The 24,059-nt window shown below is 43.4% G+C and overlaps 1 long non-coding RNA gene across 1 annotated transcript in view; it reads left to right on the top strand.

Annotated features, from left to right (window-relative positions):
- LOC115932956 (uncharacterized) overlaps positions 1-24,059 on the top strand; it is a 79,315-nt gene that overhangs the window by 51,092 nt on the left and 4,164 nt on the right. Inside the window, exon 2 of the long non-coding RNA XR_010130087.1 lies at positions 15,119-15,339. This is a non-coding gene — a long non-coding RNA (uncharacterized lncRNA). The remainder of the gene's footprint in view (positions 1-15,118; positions 15,340-24,059) is intronic.

Genomic DNA, 24,059 nt, shown 5'->3' on the forward strand with positions numbered 1-24,059 from the left:
GAGCCAAGGGTGCACACAGCCCGAGATTCGAGCCCAGGCTTTGTCCTTTACTCCCGTTAAAGTGTGTCTGGGCTCCCAAAGCCTCAGTGTGTCTCGTTATGTGATGAGGATACCATTTTCCACTAATAGTTGTGGAGAGGATTAAATTAATTCCCGAATCTGAACGGCTCCGTGCAGAAGCTGGGAGAGCTTGACATTTGTCTTCTGTCTTTGCTGGGCTTGCGACACCTGCACAGGGACCTTCATCCATCGGCATCAAACTCGATGCGGTTCACCGGCTTTCGGTGTCTCTCCTCTGTGGTGCACCAGCGGGAGGCTCAAGACACCTGCTCCACCCCACCCCTTCCCTTTCAACATCCTCACAGCGTTCCCTGTTTGTGTTTGGAGGCCACACAAGATTTTGTGCTTGCTCTAAGCCTTCAGCTATTTTGATGACTTCGTGAAGAAGAGACAGGAATGGCCACAGCTGTGTTAGGGACCCGGGACCCAATATGACCAACCTAACAGCAAGCACTTTATGACTGACGTGCACCTCCCACATGAGGATTTTAGTGAGAAAACCTGTGCTGTGAGGGCTCCACTTGGAATATTGAACATGGCACTGAGGGCCGAGTGCAGAGACGTGAACGTGGCACTGAGGGCTGAGTGCAGAGACGTGAACGTGGCACTGAGGGCTGAGTGCAGGGACGTGAACGTGGCACTGAGGGCTGAGTGCAGGGACGTGGACGTGGCACTGAGGGCTGAGTGCAGGGACGTGGACGTGGCACTGAGGGCTGAGTGCAGGGACGTGGACGTGGCACTGAGGGCTGAGTGCAGGGACGTGGACGTGGCACTGAGGGCTGAGTGCAGGGACGTGGACGTGGCACTGAGGGCTGAGTGCAGGGACGTGGACGTGGCACTGAGGGCTGAGTGCAGGGACGTGGACGTGGCACTGAGGGCTGAGTGCAGGGACGTGGACGTGGCACTGAGGGCTGAGTGCAGGGACGTGGACGTGGCACTGAGGGCTGAGTGCAGGGACGTGGACGTGGCACTGAGGGCTAGTGCAGACATGACGTGGTACTGAGGGCTGAGTTCAGGGATGTGAATGTGGCACTGAAGGCTGAGTGCAGAGACTTGGATGTGGCACTGAGGGCTGAGTGCAGGGATGTGAACGTGGCACTGAAGGCTGAGTGCACAGACGTGGATGTGGCACTGAGAGCTGAGTGCAGGGATGTGAACGTGGCACTGAGGGCTGAGTGCAGAGACATGAACGTGGCACTGAGGGCTGAGTGCAGAGATGTGATAATAAGGAATATATGCACTAAATTAATGTATCTGCAATCATTAATCATCACCAGAATATTGTGGAGGGGACTGCATTTCTGAGATGCAGGTTGGCGTGAGTTTCTGAGACCATGAAACACACCTGTGCTGGGTCTCAGCTGACCCAGACAACCTTCCCTACCTACTCAGCTGGGTGGGTGGTGCCTGTGGGCTTGCTTATGTGGCCTCTGTCGTAGTCTAGGGCAACGGACCGGGGAAGGCCTCCGTGGGCCCATGACAATTTTATGGCTCCCCTTCCCCAGTGAGGGTCAAACAGCAGCCACAAAGAGCCTCTGACTCCTCTATCTCAAGGTCTGTTTTCTGCAAAGGAGAGTTTCTAACATGAGCCTTAGAAAGCCACTAGAGTTTTGCTTTTTGTAATGATAGTCGCATTCAAAGCATGATTCCACTCTAACAAGCAAGGTGCCTGGAGGCGCAGTTTCAGAGTGTGAAATTAATGAGACTTTCATAAAGGAGGCAGCTATGAATAGAGGGAAAGGCAGGAACTCTGACAGCAACAGGGCCAAGAAGCACCCGCTCCAGCCTACCAGCCGGGCTCCCCTCCACGAGCCTGATCTCCTCAAAATCAGAGAACGGCGCACGGAGCATCTCCATGGCCCTCAGATAAGCTCCTCCGTGACACACAAGATACCCCACAGCAGGGCCTGGAATGAGCATCAGAATGGCCTGTTCTGTCCTTCCCATATCTGAGGGTTCACTGTGCACCATGCGCTTATTCATTCAGCATTAATTGAGCACCTACTGTATGCCCAGTATTCTCCTGAGTGCAGGGCCTGCAGCAGTGAGAACCCTGGCTGTGTCCCTCATCTCAGGGGCTTCCGTGTAGATGAAGGGGATGCCCGGTGAGGACAAGGCCACCAACAACAGAAACGTAAGGACCCGGCAAGCCCAGGGTGGATGTTACGGCAGGGAAGCAGGAGGGGTGATTGGCGGCCACTGCAGATTAGGGTGCGGGGCTCCTCTGAGCCTGCAGGTGGACATGGATGCAGAGCCGTCACCACAGGAGTGGCCGTCTTGGGACTGCCTGTGAGGACCTTCCTGGGGGATGGAGCAGCTGATTCAGAAATCCCGGGCAGAACATCTTTTCTCATAGTGTCCTCACCTGGCTTTGGTATCAGCATAATTCTGGCCTCATAAAATGAATTAGGAAGTATCCTCTCTCCTTCAGTTTTTTGAAAGCATTTGAGGAGGATGGGTGTTACTTCCTTAAATGCCTGTGGGATTTATCAGTAAAGCCATTAGGCCCTTCCTTGGCTTTTCTTTGATGGAAAGTTTTTTTTTTAATTATGAATCCAATCTCTGTACTATTTAGGTCTCCTCAGACGTTCTGTTCCTCATAATTCAGTCTTGCCAGGTCGTATGTGTCTGTGGATCTGTCCATTTCTTTGGGGCCATCCGGTTAGTTGCTGTGTAATTGCATACACTGCTCGTGTGACCCTTCATATTTCTGTGGGCCGTCCGGTTTGTTGTGGCATAATTGTTTACACTGGTCATCTGACCCTTCGTATTTCTGTGGTGTTGGCTGTGAGGTCTTCTCCTTCATTTCCCAGTTTATTTATTTGAGTCTTTCTTAATTAGTCCAGGTAAAGTTTTGTTGACTGTTTATCTTCTCAGAAAGCCAACCGTTCACATTGGTAGTGTATTTGTTTCTGTTTTAGTATCAAAAAAAGACAAGAAAGAGTATCATGATATGAAACCAGGGAGGTGGACCCGGGGGAGGCTGGGATGCAGACGGGGCCAGATCATGGAGCTTTATAAATCAGGGAGAAGAATCCTGAGTCCAGTGGAAAGCCGTTAAAGGTTTCAATTAAGACATGACATCTGATTTAGGTCTTGTAGAAAGATCATCTGGCTGCTCTGTGGAGACAGGACTATAAGGGGTGATGCCCCAGGGGAATCACTGCAGCCCAGGCAGATATGGCCTGGGTGGCGCGAGAGGTGCAGATGGAGAGAGATCATGCATCGGCCTTTCAGACTCTTCTGAGCATGTGTCTTCTTGTTCCCCTGGCCTGCTCTGGAGTCTCTGTCTCATGTGGGCAGGAGAGAGGCGCCCAGGTCTCTGCTCTCCAGAATCCCTGGGGGCCTCTGAACCTGGGTCATCAGACGTCTTCCACTGTCAGCCCTTTGAATGGATTTTAAATCAGTTAAAACATTATGGGATTATTTTTAATGGTGAGAAACAAAAGGGAATTGTACACCTATGCATATGTGTGTCCATGCATGCATTAGTGTGTGTCCACGCATGAATTGCTGTGTGTGTCATGTATGTGTGTGCATGTGTATCCTGTCTGTGTGCATGAATGTGCATCACATATGCACGTGTGTGTCCTGCATGTGTGTATACATGAATGTGCATTTTTGTATGTGTCATTTATGTGTGTGCAAGGTGTGTGTGTGTCTTTGTGTGTGTATGCATGAATGAGCATCTGGAGTGCATGTGTGTGTCATGAAAGTGTGTGCACATGTGTGTCCTGCATGTATGTATGCATCAGTGTGCATCGTGTGTGTGTTATTATGAAAGATGAGGCTTCAGTCCCCACAAAACTTGTGTCATCCCTCGGAAGTCTGCAGCACACCCAGCAGACATTTCCTCTGGTGGCAGAGGGTACGCAGTGCACAGGCCCTTCCCTGGGTTGCTTCCATGGTAGGGTTTCATCCTGGTGCTAATATTAACAATAACAAGAAACGCCACATTTCAATTTGGGTAACAATGCTTCAAGGTGGAGCAGCACATGGTCTGACTAATTCCAGGTGTGGGAATGTCTGGGCAGAGTTCTGGCCACATTTGCATCTGGGACAGGAGCACAGACACGGTTTGAATGCCATATATTTGCCTCTGTGAAAGTCCTTGTCTGCACTAACAATCTGTCAAATAATCCTCCCGCCTTGCCCAATATCCCTTCCTTATGCTGGGAAGGTCAACCTTGTCTGGAGAATCCCCAGGCCCCTGGCATCTCTGCCCTTTGATATGGAGCTCAGTGAACTCTGTGGAAGGTCTCAGTATGGAACAAGCTGCTGCACAGGGCCCAGCCGACCAGACCGGAATGAGCCGCACGTCCCACACCACAAAGGAGGAGCTGAGAGATTTATTTATCTGACCTCCGGAGACATCAGGAGAAAGCCCACGGAAGCCAAATCTCCAAATGGGCCGGTCCTAGCCGGCATGGTAAGCAGGTTCCTCTGCTTCAACCTTGACAAGAAAAGTAACCAGACCCACCGGGGTCCTTTACGAGAGACGGTCGTCTGTTCTACTGCTCTACTCTTGTTCGACTGTTCTACTCTTATAAAAGAGACAACCCCCTTGTGTTGTGTTTCCCGCTTCCTTTTCTGTCTATAAAATCACAGCCTCCTCTGCTAGGTTCATTGGGATGCGCATTCTCAACACTGATCAAGATCTTTAATCTAAATTTGTCGTAATTTTGTCTTCTGGCACTGGCAACGGGAGATTCTGGAATGGCCTCATGGCCTTGTCCTTCTCTTCTTTGCTCCCCACTCTCCTAACTGTACCTTAAGGGGTGTCTCAATTACATGTGTGGACATCGGAGTCCAGTTCTCCATCTAGCCACCCCAGAGCAGCTGCCCTGACCAGCCCCGCTCCCTGCGAGCACTGGGCTCCCTGCGAGCACCAGGCTGGGCACGCATCTCCCTTCCTTGGTGCTCACCCACTTGAGAGCAGACCCAGAGTGACATCGACAGGCAGACGGGGTGCACCCCATACACCTGGGCCAAGTCTGCGGCTGACTGCACCCTCCTCCTCACCATGCAGGCTCAAGGGAGGGACTGCCGGGCCCTGAGCCAGAGGCCAGGTTTCTGATCTGTCTTGGCCACAGGGAGGTCACACTCTTCTCTAAAGTTCAGCTTTACCACCTGAAAAGGAGGAAGTCAATCATTCCGACGTTTCCTCTTGGCTCTTACAATCTATGATACCCACTAATTCGAGGACAGATCCCAGTAATTATCTTCAACCAAAGAATTAAAACAATAGACAAAAATGAGACCTTGACTCATATAATTAAAGGTTATGTTCTGATTAGGACAGGAAAATTAACATATGCGTTAGAGTTTGAAGTCCAAATTTTGGACCATATTGCCGTATGGAAATTAAGAGCAGGCTGATAAACACAGTCCCAGCTTTGGGCATGAAGAATCCCTTTTGTTCCAGATCTAAACAGCACCTGCATGGGTTGAATGAGTGATTTAGCCTTGAAGTCAATACTTGAAATAGAAAATTGGGATTTCTTCTTTCCTCCGCCAACTCTTTGCCAGAGGCACTACTGAGCCATGATGTGCTTCAAAGAGGGTCAGAATGAACGATGGGATGCATCTAGTTATAATAATTTACTCTTAATAATATATAATAAACAAAAGCTTGGAAATCCACATTAGAAATGTATGATCTTTAAATATAAAAAGCCAAATTTGTGCATTATTTATTTCAAGAAACCATGTGCATGAATTTTTAATATTTAATCTCATTGCATTTGGTGTTTGAGAATTTACTCATCAATATAGTTCACATTATAGTTTAAAATATTCTTTTAACTAGAAATGATGATGGAAGCCTCTAAAATGGTCAACACTTTGAACAAAAATCTAGATTGTTTTATACAATAAAGACAATAAAATAAATTCAAATGAGAAGAGAAATAAACATTTAAGATTATTGTAGTAAAGATGATGTCTTCAGGATCATCAGAGACTGCTGATGCTTTTGATTCAGGGCCCGAGGGCTTTCATGTCCTGATGACCAGACCATTCAGGGTGACCATGTAAGAACCCGCTCCACCTTCCACATCACAGCATCCGATTCGCCACTGATGCCCATGATGGAACTGAAACAACATTTTTGTCATTGCAGTTTGAGTGTTCCTTGCCTTCAGATGCCTACTCTCTGCTTGGAGGGAATGCCCATGATTTTAGTTGTTGGACAGCTTTTGGTTTTGATTTTTAATTACAAAGAAAAAGCACACAACTATTATAGAGTGCCTCTCATAGATGTTAGTTTCAGAGCAAATTTTGGGACAAATTAATAAATGACCACAGCAAATGATCTCAATTCAAAGCACAGCTCCCTTTGGTATTCATTCCATGGGTGGCATTTGTGAGCCAGGCCCACATACTCGGGAGTGATGGACCAGACACCCTCTGCGGTGCCCCTCGTTCCCCAGGTCCCAGACCACACGGGACAGCAGTTTAGAGAATCACCAGGACTTGGCCTCTGTCCTTTGTGGAGACTGAGATAGGAAAATTCATCTGTCTGGCCACAGTCTAAGGGAGGGCTGTGTAACATCCCAAAACACTATGGGTAAAATCAACCCGCTCAGTTGGCCACTCCCATTCAGTGATCTCAGTGGACCCTCATGGGTAGGAAGCCCAGTCTCCCTATTCCAGACCGACTTTTCTCTCTGATCCCCCACTCCTGTGCCGCCCTGGAATTTTCAGAGCAGGAACAGGCCTCTGGCCTACGTGTAAGGCTCACTCATGCCCTTGCTGTATGTGAGGTGTAAGCGCTTGATGTAAACATTCCCCACAAACGGCCATATTTGATCTGCTAATACACGTCCGTCTCTGGACATTGGAGCTACTGGCATTCCTGGTTTCCTTGCTCTTCGGTGTCTGTGTGTTCAGTTTGCTTTGCCCGCTCCTGGTCCACCTGCCCAGAACGGGGATGATGCTGCATCCTCCCCTCTCCCCAGGAGCTCTATCCCAGTGATCTTAGTGCTTTGCCTTATTTTGATGACCCCCTCCCCCAATGCTATTAATTCCTAAAAATGTGTCTCCCCCTGGGTCCTCATCAGAGTTTGGGTCCCATGTGTGACTCTTTGAATGGCATATTCACTGGTATGCCACCAAGATGTGTCAAAGCTGAACTCATAATCACAAGCTGAACTCATAATCACAAGCTGAACTCATAATCACCTCCTGCCTCTGGGCTCAAATTCCCTTTGTCCAAGTCCTTTCTCAGTATGCAACCAGGAAGTTCTCATTCCAGTTACTGTGGAATGTCTGGAGGAACACCAATACTTTGCCAAGACAACTAAAACATTTGGACAAAATCGGGGGGAGCATCCATGCATATGCAAGTTAGGCAGGTCTCATGGTTTCAGATCTTAAGAAAATAAGACTCAGAAAAGTGATGGTCCTATCAGTGTTGTCTTTCTATTGAGGCATTTTAAAAATGTGTAACCTCTGTGAATCAAGAAGCTAAGAAACCCAAGAGAACAGAGCTGCAAATCAGACTGGATTCTGGGCGGTGCTGGAGGTGGAAGTTGAGACCAGGATTTCTGAAGAGTGAGGGGCCCCAGGGATCCCATAGGCTCCTTCAGGGTACCCTGGAAGCTCCTGCTCTAAGGGTACCCTGGAAGCCCCTGCCCTGAGGGGTGAGCGGGATAATCAGAGTCTCCTGCAGGCCACACACCAGCCTCCTGGTAACTGAAATCTCCACTTTAGGTGTAACGTATGGCCCAGATATTGGCATTAACATTGGCCATTTAAATGGCAGCTTTATACACACATGAAATAGATAATAGCACGGATAGTTTTGCCACAATGATGGAATCCATATAAAAGAAGCAAATAGAAATTCTAGAATCGAGGAGACAATCGCTGTAATGAAGAGCTCACTGGATGTAAATGCCAGAGTGGGCAGAGCAAAGAAGAATCAATGCCGTAGAAGTTACTTTGTTAGAAAATATTGAAGTTGAAGAACAGAGAGCCAAAAAATGCAGTCACCATGTGAAAGGCATACTGGACATGATAAAATGTCTAACATGCATGCAATTGGATTGATAAAAACCAAAGCATGTCAGTAAACATTCTAATTCAAGCATAGCACAGATGAAAAAAATAATAAAAAAGCAACACCATGTCAACTGTGCCAGGGACAGAATCAAAAGCTGGAACTCATGGGCCATGTGAGCCCCAGAAGAGAATAATAACACATCAAAATGGATGAAACATTTGTAGAAAATAACTTAATCAGAAACAGTGATTCTCAGCTCCAGGAAACACAGCAAGCCATCAGAGGCCAGAGGCTGAAAGCTGAAGATAAGCTGGACTCTTAGAAGCCACCTGATAAGAGAGATTTTTTATCCACTGGGGAACAATGATACAGCTGACTAATGATGCTTTGTCACAAAACTAATGGAATACAGAAGAAAATGTCACCAAAAATAAAAAGACTTTCAACTGACAAACATATCTAGAAAAACTATCTTTCAAAGATGAAGGGTAAATAAGAACATTTTAAGATTAATTAAAGCTGGATGAGTGTGTTTCCAGCAGATCCACACTTCAAAAAACACTAAAGAAAATTCTTCAGGCTGAAGAGAAATTATACCCGATGAAAAATGGTGTCATAAAGTAATGAAGAATACTAGAGATAATAAATATGAAAATAAATAAAAACAATTATTTTCCTTCTTTGCTTAAATTCTTCAAAATTAATTGGTTATTTCAAACAAAAATAGAAAAGATAGTGAGTTTTATAACATAAAATTTAAATGTGAGGCAACACTTGCAGATAGCAGGGAAGACAAGTGGATTTATAGTAGCATGAGGTTATTTTACTGTAGATGAAGTCACACAATATTACATCAGAGTAGACCATAAAAATAAAAATGGATATAATAATTTTAAGAGAAAACACTGAAAAAAATAATGCAGTCAAAAAGTCAATAAAATGATGAAATGCATAATAAAAATTTACTAATTTATGCCAAAATAAAACAGGAAAATAAAAGGACAAGAAAAGAGGACATACTGAAAAGGAATGTTGAGGTGGGAGACTTCTATTCACAGGCAGAGCGTCGGTGAGGCTGTCAGTGAACCTTGGGCCTCATGACGTTGGGAGACCTCAATTCACAGGCAGAGCGTCGGTGAGGCTGTCGGTGCCCTTGGGACTCATGACGTTGGGAGACCTCGATTCACAGGCAGAGCGTCGGTGAGGCTGTCGGTGCCCTTGGGACTCATGACATTGGGAGACCTCGATTCACAGGCAGAGCATCGGTGAGGCTGTCAGTAAACCTTGGGCCTCATGACATTGGGAGACCTGGATTCACAGGCAGAGCGTCGGTGAGGCTGTCAGTAAACCTTGGGACTCATGACGTTGGGAGACCTCGATTCACAGGCAGAGCATCGGTGAGGCTGTTGGTGCCCTTGGGCCTCATGACATTAGGAGGCCTTGATTCACAGGCAGAGTGTCAGTGAGGCTGTCGGTGACCCTTGGGACTCATGATGTTGGGAGGCCTCTATTCACAGGTAGAGCCTTGGAGAGGCTGTCAGTGACCCTTGGGACTCATGAAATTCTTCAAAATGAGGTTTATGTGGTGGACAGACCAGACCCTAGCAGGGTCACATTTTCATGACTGTATAATCCCTTCCTTTGAGTGTGGGTGGGACCAATCACTTGTTTCTAACCAATATAAAATGGCAGCAGTGATGGGAGTCATTCTCTTCGTTACATGACCGTATTCATATATAGCTCTGTCTTGCTCACATTCACCAGAAGGACTCTCTTTCCACTGCTGCCTTGAATAAGTGAGTTGCTGCATCATGTGAGGCCTCTGGAGGTGCCAATGGCAAGGAACTGCAGGGGAGCTGTATCCGCTGGCTGAAAGGAGCCCCCAGCTGACATCCACAACAGAACAGAACCTTAGTCCTCCAACTACAAGGAGATGAATTCAGCCAACAACACGAAGGAGCTTGGAAGCAGACCTTTCCCTTCCCCAGTTCAACCTCTGATGAGCCCACAGCCTTGGCCAACACCTGGACTGTAGCCTTTTGAGACCCTGAGCAGATGACACAGCTAAGCTGAACCCTGACTTTTCACCTACAGAAACTGTGAGATAATAAAAGAGTGTTGAGCTTCTACGTTTTTGGTAATGTGTTATGCAGCAATAAAAACTAGTATGTCCATTGAAAACAAATGAGGCTTGGCTGGGCATGGTGGCTCACACCTGTAATCCCAGCACTTTGGGAGGCTGAGGCTGATGGATTGCCTGAGGTCAGGAGTTTGAGACCAGCCTGGCTAACATGGTAAAACCCCATCTCTACTAAAAATGCAAAAAAGAAAATTAGCTGGGCATGGTGGCACATGGCTGTAGTCCCAGCTACTTGGGAGGCTGAGGCAGGAGAATTGTTTGAACCCAGGAGGCGGAGGTTGCAGTGAGCCAAGATTGTGCCACTGCACCCCAGCCTGGGCCACAGAGCAAGACTCCATTCCAAAAAAAAAGAGGCTTAACTAACCGCACATGAAACATGCAGGAAGAACACAGTAAGTTGGTATGGAGGTGCCAGGGGATGGGTTCCCTTCAGTGTTCTTTCTCTTATCTTTCCAGTCATAAACTATAAACTGTTCCCTGAACATCTCAACACAGGATTTGCAGAGTTTTACTGACTGTCAAATATCTTCCCACATGTCCTGTCATCATGAGCTTGTGTCTAACAAGACCCATGCTGCACGGGGCCACAGGTCCTCATCATGTGACAGTTTTATCACTAGGCACAGGTGCACTCCACAGGGGTGTGGATCCCTGTCCTCAGATAAACAACCTGCAGCAGGCTTTCCCAGCTCTATGTACTGAAGGGGTCTTAGAAATCAGAACTCACGGCCATCTGGATGGAGTTTTCTTTGTAGGAAGGTTTTAATTAACAAATTCAAATTTCAGGCTATACTGATTTTGTATTTTTTGTTCATCACCTTTGTAAATTATATTTTCAATGAATTTGATGATTTCATCTACGTTGCTATTTATCACATTCCTTATAATTTTAATGTCTCTAGGATCTCTACTGGTGCCTCCTCTTACATAATGACTTATTTTTGGAAATTTGGGTTTGTTAATCAATTTGCCTAAGGGCTTATCAATTTTCTAATCATTTCGAAGCACAGATTTTTGCACATAATGGTCAGATCTGCCCCAATGGCTCATCGTGCTTCTCAGAAAGCAGTTTGTCCATTTCTTACTATTTGGATATGTAGATTTTTTCTACTTTTCCACCCTAACGTGAACATCTGAATATATTTCATTATATAAATATATTAGTGATACTCTAAGATATATTTTAAAGCTGGAATTGCTATGTTATAGCAGATGCACACTGAAATTTTAATGGACACTGTAAAATGGCTCTTCAGCCTGGTTGTATAAATATCTACTCCAACATCTTGTTTATAAGAGTTCATTTTCTCTACATCCATGATAACTTACTTACCCAAATAACTAAGAAATTACATCTCTGATGTCTGTACTCTTAATTAACAGTGATGCTGATTTTTTTCATAAACTTATTATCTATTTGGTTATTTTCTCCTGGGTGAATTATCCATTCTTTGTCTGTTTCCTTTTTTTCTCATTTGTCTCCATGTATTTGATGAGTAGATGGCCTTTATGTAATCCTGATACTAATGCTGTATTACACATTGCAAATAACTTCCCAAACTAAAATCTGGCTAGATATGCAATTTCTATAGTGTATTTTTAACTTGTATTTTCTATTTAGAGAACCACTGTGTTCACAAATAATGAATATTTCCCCCATATTCCCATTGACTTGCTTCATTTCACTTGCTAACACCTGCAGTAAAATTTTGAAATTTATGAAAATTTATAAAAAAGACATTTTTAGTCTTGCCTTAAGTGGAAATGCAGGTAATTTTTCACTATTAAAGGATTGATATAAGGTTGTGGTAGATACTTTTTTAAAAAATCAAATTTAAGAAATCTCTTTTATTATTATTTTATAAATATTTGTATTGTAACTGATTGGTTGAATTGTATCAATTTTTTTTCTTCTGTTGAAATGGCTTTTATTTTTTACCCTTTCAATTTGTTAAGGTAATGAAGAAGGTAAATGATAGGTTGTTTAGTTCTTGAATAATCTTTGTATTCCTGAGATAAGTGTTAATTACTCAAGATGGATTTATGTTTCTTTGTAAACAGCTACGTATGACTTATTTATTTTATTTAAGCATTTTGTATCTGTGTTCATAAATAATGTTGAACTATGATTACTGTTTTGCCTTTAAAAAACAAAATTTTCACACTTTTTTTATTAAAAAAATACTTCAATTCAGCAACGTCTTGTTTTGTTGCTGACTTATGTCCTCACATTGCTTGCAGACACTGACCCTTTTCTTAGGGTCAAATTCTCTTCTGGTTGAAATGGTCTTTTAGATTTTTTCAATTGTTTCAAATGAGAGATTGGAACTCCTAATCTTTCTTTGAATAAAATTATTTTATTCTTATATTTTTATATAACTCCTTATTGTGGAAAATTTCAGATACATACCTAGGGGAGATTATGGCATAATTAACTCTAATTTACCCATGACCTGCCTTGAGCATTGATCAGCTCAGAGCCCGTCTCATTTCCTCTGCTTCTCACCCTCTCCCCTAGCCCAAGATGACCTCATTCAATACCTTGGCCCTAGGTCTAGCCTTCTTTCTATCGCTGTACCAATTCTTTTGTCCATTTTGTACTATCTGGATACTTATATTTTTTCTACCTTTTCACCTGATCAAATTATGTGCCAGTGAATATCCTTGTATGTTTCCTTATTCCATTGTGCTAGTAATTCCAATGTATATTTCTGCACATATTTCTAAATATTTCTACATGTATATTCAAAAGACACACCAACACCTTTAAACATAGTGACAATTTATTATCAAACTTGAAATTAATCCACAGTAATCTCTTAATATCATCAAATATTCAAGCACTCCTCACATTTCTATAATCATTCTAATGAATTTAAAATACATTTTAAGGCCAGGCGTGATGGCTCATGCCTGTAATCCCAGCACTTTGGGAGGTTGAGGTGGGAAGATCACAAGGTCAAGAAATCGAGACTATCCTGGCCAACATGGTGAAACCCCGTCTCTACTAAAAATACAAAAATTAGCTGGGCATGATGGTTCGCACCTGTAGTCCCAGCTACTTGGGAGGCTGAGGCAGGAGAATTGCTTGAACCTGGGAGGCGGAGGTTGCAGTGAGCTGAGATCACGCCACTGCACTCCAGCCTGGGCGAAAAAGCGAGACTCTGTCTCAAAAAAATAAATAAATAAACAGTTTGTGCAGTTGAAACAATTCAAACACGTTACATGAATTATTATTAATTAAAATATCCTGAAGACTCTACTGCTCTAGGTATTCCTCCTTCATTTCTTTTTTTTCCCCTTACAATTTTTTTTTTTTTTTTGCTGTTGTTGAAGAAACTGGATTTTTTGTTATATGGATGTCCTATTAGCTAGTTTAGCGATCATAGTTCTCATTTTTTAAGTACTTTTTTTTTCTGTTCCCCATACTTCCAGTAAATGGATAGATCAAGATGCTTAACCGTATTCATGGTTGATGTTTTTGGCAAGAGTATATCGTGATCTTGTGTACAACTGTCAAGAAGGGCAGACGTGGAGGCTGAAGCAGCTCCACCTTGGATAACAACCTGCCATGTTGACTTTCGATTAACTCCGGTTCCAGGAAGTCCTCTAAGATTTCCAGTTTATCTTGAGACAGCATAAGGACAGGACTTGGCCCCCATAGGAACTTGGCCCATTCCCACTGATGTGTCTTCCCATGCACATCAGCTAAGCACCTGACCTCGCCCCACCACCCCCACTGTCTCCATAGACCCTGGAGAAACCAAGCTAACCAGGGTTCCGCTGGAAACCTTACTCACGGGAGTCACCTCTATCACTGGCATGTGCACAAGACCAGAAGAACGGCTGAGCTTTACCTCTTGCCTCATTAGAATGGTAAAATCCCCACCCAGGAGGGGCGTAGGTGTTATTTATTATGCACGATGTATGTATCAGCCTGATTTTTCACTGTGCCCATGCACCCCGAGCTCTGTCCCACGCATGTAATGATGTTCGCATGCTTCATGCTTATCTCTGACATCCTTCCTAACACACCGAAAAGACCTGCCCTCAGGGAGCCAGCGCGAGACCTCTCTCTCCAGTGCTGTCCCCTCGTATTCAAGCACAGACTCCTGACAAAGCCTCCTCTGGGGAACGTGCATGGCCCCATGACCTCTCTGTTGCATGGGGGCGTAAGAACCCGTGACTGGTAACACTCTTTTCCTTGTGTGTAAGTATCTACCATAAATCGTGCCCTTGGGTCCAGACAACCTTGATGTTGCTGTACTTCAGTTGTCCCACCCATGCCTTCTGAACCACCCCTTCACCATGGCTCAGAGGCCCTGGGCCTGGGGGTTATGGGTGGGGATCCACCATCTTGTCTGGCTGCAGACACAGCTTCTGTCCCTAAGTTCCTACTAAATGTTTCTTTCTGAGAAACCAGGTTTTCTGGCCTCTTTCTCTGGCCTCTCAGCTTCCTTGGACTTTGAGGGCAGTTGCACCTGGACCTCCCCACTGTGGAACAATAGAGTATCTAGTGTGTCTCATGTTTTAATGTAAGCAGCCTTGATAATCACCACATAGGTATATTAATGCATCATGGGTAGCAAATTTGTAATATTTTAATGTTACCATCTTTTCTTATTTATTAGCTGAAATATTTCTATGAAGAGAAACTTCCCCTTGTTGACTCTTTCCTCGCCCTGAGGTACAGTTTTCATACGAAAGGCAGGATCAATGCTTTTCCCTTCTCTCCATTTTCAAAATTATGAGGTTTTTTCCTCTGTTATCTCCCAAAAGTGATCGCGGATTCCTTTGATTTTAGGTGTTGTTGAGAATGATTAATAATTCATGGGATTTAAACCATAGATGTGTTTAGAGTCCCTCAAGGTTATTATCATTCTTGATGTTAAAACAGTCCCATTCTTTTCCAGGGGAAGCTGTTCATGTTCTATCCTGCGTGTTCTCGAGAAAGTTTTGATGACAGAAAACATCACACAGAAAGGGGAAGGCATCGCAAGTTTCCAGCTCCATGGATTTTTGCAAACTGAGCACATTTGTGGGCCAGGAGTGGGGCCCACAGCGAGAATATCCTTCCTGCTGCTCCTGCCGTCCATCCACCAGCACAGCCAGTTCCCGGCTGTGGAACACACAGGTTAGTTCTGCCTGTTTTGTTGTTTATGCAAATGGGACCATACAGTGTTCAGTCTTAAGTCTGGCTTCCCTGCTCAACATCATGCGTGTGAAATTAACCTGCACTGATGTGTGGAGCATCTCACGGGCCATCCCTGTGGCTCTCCATCATCCCTTGTGAGAATGGATAACACTGTTGTTCATTTTACTCCTTGGGGGACTTCCTAGTTTCCTCATCTGCTGCTGTGACTATTCTCAGACACATCCCGTGACTTTGAAGCAAGAGTTGTCTCCGAGGGGTTTTTTGTTTTGTTTTGTTTTGTTGTTTTCTCCTGGCGTAACATGATGCTGTGACTCACTTTGTGCGTGTCTTCACCAGAAATAGAACCAGCCATTTTTCCAAGGAGCAGTGATCCTTTCCATGGAAAATGAGGGTTAGGGACCAAAGCATTTTCACTTTATTTTATTTTATTTTATTTATTTATTTTTCTTTTATTATTATACTTTAAGTTTTAGGGTAGATGTGCACATCGTGCAGGTTAGTTACATATGTATACATGTGCTATGCTGGTGTGCTGCACCCACTAACTCGTCATCTAGCATTAGGTATATCTCCCAAAGCTATCCCTCCCCCCTCCCCCACCCCACAACAGTCCCCAGAGTGTGATGTTCCCCTTCTTGTGTCCATGTGATCTCATTGTTCAATTCCCACCTATGAGTGAGAATATGCGGTGTTTGGTTTTTTGTTCTTGCGATAGTTTACTGAGAATGATGATTTCCAATTTCATCCATGTCCCTACAAAGGACATGAACTCATCATTTTTTATGGCTGCATAGTATTCCATGGTGCATATGTGCCACATTTTCTTAATCCAGTCTATCATTGTTGGACATTTGGGTTGGTTCCAAGACTTTGCTATTGTGAATAGTGCCGCAATAAACATACGTGTGCATGTGTCTTTATAGCAGCATGATTTATAGTCCTTTGGGTATATACCCAGTAATGGGATGGCTGGGTCAAATGGTATTTCTAGTTCTAGATCCCTGAGGAATTGCCACACTGACTTCCACAATGGTTGAACTAGTTTACAGTCCCACCAACAGTGTAAAAGTGTTCCTATTTCTCCACATCCTCTCCAGCACCTGTTGTTTCCTGACTTTTTAATGATTGCCATTCTAACTGGTGTGAGATGGCATCTCATTGTGGTTTTGATTTGCATTTCTCTGATGGCCAGTGATGATGAGCATTTTTTCATGTGTTTTTTGGCTGGATAAATGTCTTCTTTTGAGAAGTGTCTGTTCATGTCCTTTGCCCACTTTTTAATGGGGTTGTTTGTTTTTTTCTTGTAAATTTGTTTAAGTTCATTGTAGATTCTGGATATTAGCCCTTTGTCAGATGAGTAGGTTGTGAAAATTTTCTCCCATTTTGTAGGTTGCCTGTTCACTCTGATGGTAGTTTCTTTTGCTGTACAGAAGTTCTTTAGTTTAATTAGATCCCATTTGTCAATTTTGGCTTTTGTTGCCACTGCTTTTGGTGTTTTAGGCATGAAGTCCTTGCCCATTCCTATGTCCTGAATGGTATTGCCTAGGTTTTCTTCTAGGGTTTTTATGGTTTTAGGTCTAACGTTTAAGTCTTTAATCCATCTTGAATTAATTTTTGTATAAGATGTAAGGAAGGGATCCAGTTTCAGCTTTCTACATATGGCTAGCCAGTTTTCCCAGCACCATTTATTAAATAGGGAATCCTTTCCCCATTGCTTGTTTTTGTCAGGTTTGTCAAAGATCAGATAGTTGTAGATATGCAGCGTTATTTCTGAGGGCTCTGTTCTGTTCCATTGATCTATATCTCTGTTTTGGTACCAGTACCATGCTGTTTTGGTTACTGTAGCCTTGTAGTATAGTTTGAAGTCAGCTAGTGTGATGCCTCCAGGTTTGTTCTTTTGGCTTAGGATTGACATGGCAATGCGGGCTGTTTTTTGGTTCCATATGAACTTTAAAGTAGTTTTTTCCAATTCTGTGAAGAAAGGCATTGGCAGCTTGATTGGGATGGCATTGAATCTGTAAATTACCTTGGGCAGTATGGCCATTTTCACGATATTGATTCTTCCTACTCATGAGCATGGAATGTTCTTCCATTTGTTTGTATCCTCTTTTATTTCCTTGAGCAGTGGTTTGTAGTTCTCCTTGAAGAGATCCTTCACGTCCCTTGTAAGTTGGATTCCTAGGTATTTTATTCTCTTTGAAGCAATTGTGAATGGGAGTTCACTCATGATTTGGCTATTTGTCTGTCGTTGGTGTATAAGAATGCTTGTGATTTTTGTACATTGATTTTGTATCCTGAGACTTTGCTGAAGTTGCTTATCAGCTTAAGGAGATTTTGGGCTGAGACAGTGGGGTTTTCTAGATATACAATCATGTCATCTGCAAACAGGGACAATTTGACTTCCTCTTTTCCTAATTGAATACCCTTTATTTCCTTCTCCTGCCTAATTGCCCTGGCCAGAACTTCCAACACTATGTTGAATAGGAGTGGTGAGAGAGGGCATCCCTGTCTTGTGCTAGTTTTCAAAGGGAATGCTTCCAGTTTTTGCCCATTCAGTATGATATTGGCTGTGGGTTTGTCATAGATAGCTCTTATTATTTTGAAATATGTCCCATCAATACCTAATTTATTGAGAGTTTTTAGCATGAAGGTTGTTGAATTTTGTCAAAGGCCTTTTCTGCATCTATTGAGATAATCATGTGGTTTTTGTCTTTGGCTCTGCTTATATGCTGGATTACATTTATTGATTTGCGTATATTGAACCAGCCTTGCATCCCAGGGATGAAGCCCACTTGATCATGGTGGATAAGCTTTTTGATGTGCTGCTGGATTCCGTTTGCCAGTATTTTATTGAGGATTTTTGCATCAATGTTCATCAAGGATATTGGTCTACAATTCTCTTTTTTGGTTGTGTCTCTGCCCGGCTTTGGTATCAGGATGATGCTGGCCTCATAAAATGAGTTAGGGAGGATTTCCTCTTTTTCTATTGATTGGAATAGTTTCAGAAGGAATGGTACCAGTTCCTCCTTGTACCTCTGGTAGAATTCAGCTGTGAATCCATCTGGTCCTGGACTCTTTTTGGTTGGTAAGCTATTGATTATTGCCACAATTTCAGCTCCTGTTATTGGTCTATTCAGAGATTCAACTTCTTCCTGGTTTAGTCTTTGGAGAGTGTATGTGTCGAGGAATTTATCCATTTCTTCTAGATTTTCTAGGTTATTTGCGTAGAGGTGTTTGTAGTATTCTCTGATGGTAGTTTGTATTTCTGTGGGATCGGTGATGATATCCCCTTTATCATTTTTTATTGCGTCTATTTGATTCTTCTCTCTTTTTTTCTTTATTAGTCTTGCTAGCGGTCTATCTATTTTGTTGATCCTTTCAAAAAACCAGCTCCTGGATTCATTAATTTTTTGAAGGGTTTTTTGTGTCTCTATTTCCTTCAGTTCTGCTCTGATTTTAGTTATTTCTTGCCTTCTGCTAGCTTTTGAATGTGTTTGCTCTTGCTTTTCTAGTTCTTTTAATTGTGATGTTAGGGTGTCAATTTTGGATCTTTCCTGCTTCCTCTTGTGGGCATTTAGTGCTATAAATTTCCCTCTACACACTGCTTTGGATGCGTCCCAGAGATTCTGGTATGTTGTGTCTTTGTTCTCGTTGGTTTCAAAGAACATCTTTATTTCTGCCTTCATTTCGTTATGTACCCAGTAGTCATTCAGGAGCAGGTTGTTCAGTTTCCATGTAGTTGAGCGCTTTTGAGTGAGATTCTTAATCCTGAGTTCTAGTTTGATTGCACTGTGGTCTGAGAGATAGTTTGTTATAATTTGTGTTCTTTTACATTTGCTGAGGAGAGCTTTACTTCCAAGTATGTGGTCAATTTTGGAATAGGTGTGGTGTGGTGCTGAAAAAAATGTATATTCTGTTGATTTGGGGTGGAGAGTTCTGTAGATGTCTATTAGGTCTGCTTGGTGCAGAGCTGAGTTCAATTCCTGGGTATCCTTGTTGACTTTCTGTCTCGTTGATCTGTCTAATGTTGACAGTGGGGTGTTAAAGTCTCCCATTCTTAATGTGTGGGAGTCTAAGTCTCTTTGTAGGTCACTCAGGACTTGCTTTATGAATCTGGGTGCTCCTGTATTGGGTGCATATATATTTAGGATAGTTAGCTCTTCTTGTTGAATTGATCCCTTTACCATTATGTAATGGCCTTCTTTGTCTCCTTTGATCTTTGTTGGTTTAAAGTCTGTTTTATCAGAGACTAGGATTGCAACCCCTGCCTTTTTTTGTTTTCCATTTGCTTGGTAGATCTTCCTCCATCCTTTTATTTTGAGCCTATGTGTGTCTCTGCACGTGAGATGGGTTTCCTGAATACAGCACACTGATGGGTCTTGACTGTTTATCCAATTTACCAGTCTGTGTCTTTTAATTGGAGCATTTAGTCCATTTATATTTAAAGTTAATATTGTTATGTGTGAATTTGATCCTGTCATGATGATGTTAGCTGGTGATTTTGCTCATTAGTTGATGCAGTTTCTTCCTAGTCTCGATGGTCTTTACATTTTGGCATGATTTTGCAGCGGCTGGTACCGGTTGTTCCTTTCCATGTTTAGCGCTTCCTTCAGGAGCTCTTTTAGGGCAGGCCTGGTGGTGACAGAATCTCTCAGCATTTGCTTGTCTGTAAAGTATTTTATTTCTCCTTCACTTATGAAGCTTAGTTTGGCTGGATATGAAATTCTGGGTTGAAAATTCTTTTCTTTAAGAATGTTGAATATTGGCCCCCACTCTCTTCTGGCTTATAGAGTTTCTGCCGAGAGATCCGCTGTTAGTCTGATGGGCTTCCCTTTGAGGGTAACCCGACCTTTCTCTCTGGCTGCCCTTAACATTTTTTCCTTCATTTCAACTTTGGTGAATCTGACAATTATGTGTCTTGGAGTTGCTCTTCTCGAGGAGAATCTTTGTGGCGTTCTCTGTATTTCCTGAATCTGAACATTGGCCTGCCTTGCTAGATTGGGGAAGTTCTCCTGGATAATATCCTGCAGAGTGTTTTCCAACTTGGTTCCATTCTCCCCATCACTTTCAGGTACACCAATCAGACATAGATTTGGTCTTTTCACATAGTCCCATATTTCTTGGAGGCTTTGCTCATTTCTTTTTAGTCTTTTTTCTCTAAACTTCCCTTCTCGCTTCATTTCATTCATTTCATCTTCCATTGCTGATACCCTTTCTTCCAGTTGATCGCATCGGCTCCTGAGGCTTCTGCATTCTTCACGTAGTTCTCGAGCCTTGGTTTTCAGCTCCACCAGCTCCTTTAAGCACTTCTCTGTATTGGTTATTCTAGTTATACATTCTTCTAAATTTTTTTCAAAGTTTTCAACTTCTTTGCCTTTGGTTTGAATGTCCTCCCGTAGCTCAGAGTAATTTGATCGTCTGAAGCCTTCTTCTCTCAGCTTGTCAAAGTCATTCTCCGTTCAGCTTTGTTCCGTTGCTGGTGAGGAACTGCATTCCTTTGGAGGAGGAGAGGCGCTCTGCTTTTTAGAGTTTCCAGTTTTTCTGTTCTGTTTTTTCCCCATCTTTGTGGTTTTATCTACTTTTGGTCTTTGGTGATGGTGATGTACAGATGGGTTTTTGGTGTGGATGTCCTTTCTGTTTGTTAGTTTTTTTTCTAACAGAGAGGACCCTCAGCTGCAGGTTTGTTGGAATACCCTGCCGTGTGAGGTGTCAGTGTGCCCCTGCTGGGGGGTGCCTCCCAGTTAGGCTGCTCGGGGGTCAGGGGTCAGGGACCCACTTGAGGAGGCAGTCTGCCCGTTCTCAGATCTCTAGCTGCGTACTGGGAGAACCACTGCTCTCTTCAAAGCTGTCAGACAGGGACATTTAAGTCTGCAGAGGTTACTACTGCTGTCTTTTTGTTTGTCTGTGCCCTGCCCCCAGAGGTGGAGCCTACAGAGGCAGGCAGGCCTCCTTGAGCTGTGGTAGGCTCCACCCAGTTCGAGCTTCCCGGCTGCTTTGTTTACCTAAGCAAGCCTGGGCAATGGCGGGCCCCCCTCCACCAGCCTTGCTGCTGCCTTGCAGTTTGATCTCAGACTGCTGTGCTAGCAATCAGCGAGACTCCGTGGGCGTAGGACCCTCCAAGCCAGGTGCGGGATATAATCTCGTGGTGCACCGTTTTTTAAGCCCGTCGGAAAAGCGCAGTATTCGGGTGGGAGTGACCCGATTTTCCAGGTGCAGTCCGTCACCCCTTTCTTTGACTAGGAAAGGGAACTCCCTGACCCCTTGCGCTTCCCGAGTGAGGCAATGCCTCACCCTGCTTCAGCTCATGCACGGTGTGTGCACCCACTGACCTGCGCCCGCTGTCTGGCACTCCCTAGTGAGATGAACCCGGTACCTCAGATGGAAATGCAGAAATCACCAGTCTTCTGCGTCGCTCATGCTGGGAGCTGTAGACCGGAGCTGTTCCTATTCGGCCATCTTGGCTCCTCCCACCTATTTTATTTTATTTATTTATTTTTTAATTTTTACCTAAAACTTAGAAATAATCCTATTCAACTAAATAACTTATAAAAATTAGTAAATAGCAAAATAAATTCCTTTAGTTTTCAAAAGGTTTCTCTTTAATTATCAGTGCTTTATGCAGTTGAATAACACAAATGTTAGCATGGGGGGTACAAGAAAAATAAACCCTGGCCCTGAATACTTCAGAGTTGGATTTCGAAGTTAGAGAAAAAGCATGGTATTAACAAGCCCTGTCATCTGCAGCAAAGAATATGGTTGTGGTTTTAACAAAAGATTAGTTAAATCATTTACTCACAGTTTATGCCATAATAAACTGTTTTCGAATCAAATATTTAAATGTAAAATCTAAAACTATATAAGCACCAAAAAACATGAAAATGTTTTCTTACGGTTTCAGAATAAGAAATGTTTCCAAGTATTAATATAAGTAGAACAATTAAAATTTATAATTTGATCAATATTTTAAAAGTGTCATGGTTCCAAGGAAATGGACAAATCATGAAATTCGTTGCTATCATAAAGCACATTTTTTAAATGATTAAATGGATTCTACAATTCAGTAATAAAAATACCAATAATCCGACTGAAAAAATGGCCAAAAGATGAGACAATAAACAGAGTACAAATGCTCTAAAAGATGCTTAATTAAAAATAACAAAACTATTGAAATCATGAATTATGATTCTTGATCTCTGCCTCTAGGATTAGGAATAATTGAATCGTTAAGAATGTGGAAAGACGTGTGCTCTCTTCCACATTGCTGGTAGAATTGCAAACCAGCTTAGCATTTATAAAAAGCAATTGAAAATTAGACACTAAAGATAAAACGCTCCTACTCTTTTGACCTGATAATTTGATATCTTAAATTTTATTAGATATATGTTATCACATATGTATAAAGTATATAGATTGATGTATTAAAAAATAATTAAATACCTTATGAGTAATTCAATAAGGCATTGCTTAAATAAACAAGGCCGTACCTACTCAATGGAAAATAACATTTCTTTTCAAAAGAATGATAAGCTCTATACTAGTAAGGCATAATCTTCAAGATATATGGTTAAGTGATAAAATAAAACCTGATTTTAGATTGTGTGCATCATATGTTTTTGTGTGTTTAAGAATTAAAGTTGGAAAACATTAGCAGAATATAAATAATATGTTATAAGCAACATATAATAGACAGTATACAATGTAGGTCACGATGATACAGGAGGGGCAGGAAAGGGCTGGGTAGAGAAGGGCAGGCTCCCAGTGAGGGCTCCACCCTCGGGCCTGTGTCCACGGACCTAAGTGAGAGCAGGTACCTCTGTTTTCCCACCTGAATGTTGCATTTCCAAGACCACTCTGGCCTGCCACACCCCCCATCCTGTGCCCATATAAACCCGAGACCTTAGCAGGCAGACACACAAACTGCTGAATGTCAAGAGAAGTGGCGGAGAGCGGCAGAGAGCGGTGGAGAGAGGCAGAGAGCAACACTGTGGCCCGGCAGAGAAGGAGGGAAGAGGCATCTGAACACCAAGAGGAGTTCACTGACAACAGCCAAACTCCAGGAGAAGATGATCTCCCCCGCTCCTCCACCTTCCAGCTCCCCATCCGTCTGCTGAGAGCCACCTTCACCACTCAACAGAACCCTGCACTCATCCTTCGATCCTGCTTGTGATTTGATTCTTCCAGGACGCTGGACAAGAGCTCGGGATACAGAAGGCTGTCCCATTGGCTCTCTGCCCTTGTGATAAGGCAGAAGGTCCGCTGAGCTGATTAACACTCAAGCCATCTGCAGGCAGCCAAGCTGAGAGAGCTCTGTGACACGGGGCTTGCACGCACTCACCTCTAGACACTACTGCAGGGCCAAGAGCGCAAAGTCCTTGCCCCAGCTTCTGCCCCTGCCCCTCTGCATGCTCCTGCTAGGGGTTTGAGCTGCAGGGTGGCCAAACAGGTGAGCCACACTCCTGCAGTATGTCCTGCGAGGGGAATTCAGAGAATTCTCCAGTTTCAACAATATGCTGTATCATACAGTGTGTAACATACAACAGGTGTAATGCAGAACATGTAGCATGCACTGTGCACTGTGTGCGCGGGACATCTTCCTGTCTATAAACGGGACTATATATATACACACATATGTGTATACATGTAGCATGCACTGTGCACTGTGTGTGTGCAGGGGCACCTTCCTGTCTATGAACAGGGGA

This window comes from Gorilla gorilla, chromosome 12, assembly GCF_029281585.2.
Source record: "Gorilla gorilla gorilla isolate KB3781 chromosome 12, NHGRI_mGorGor1-v2.1_pri, whole genome shotgun sequence".
NCBI lineage: Eukaryota > Metazoa > Chordata > Mammalia > Primates > Hominidae > Gorilla > Gorilla gorilla.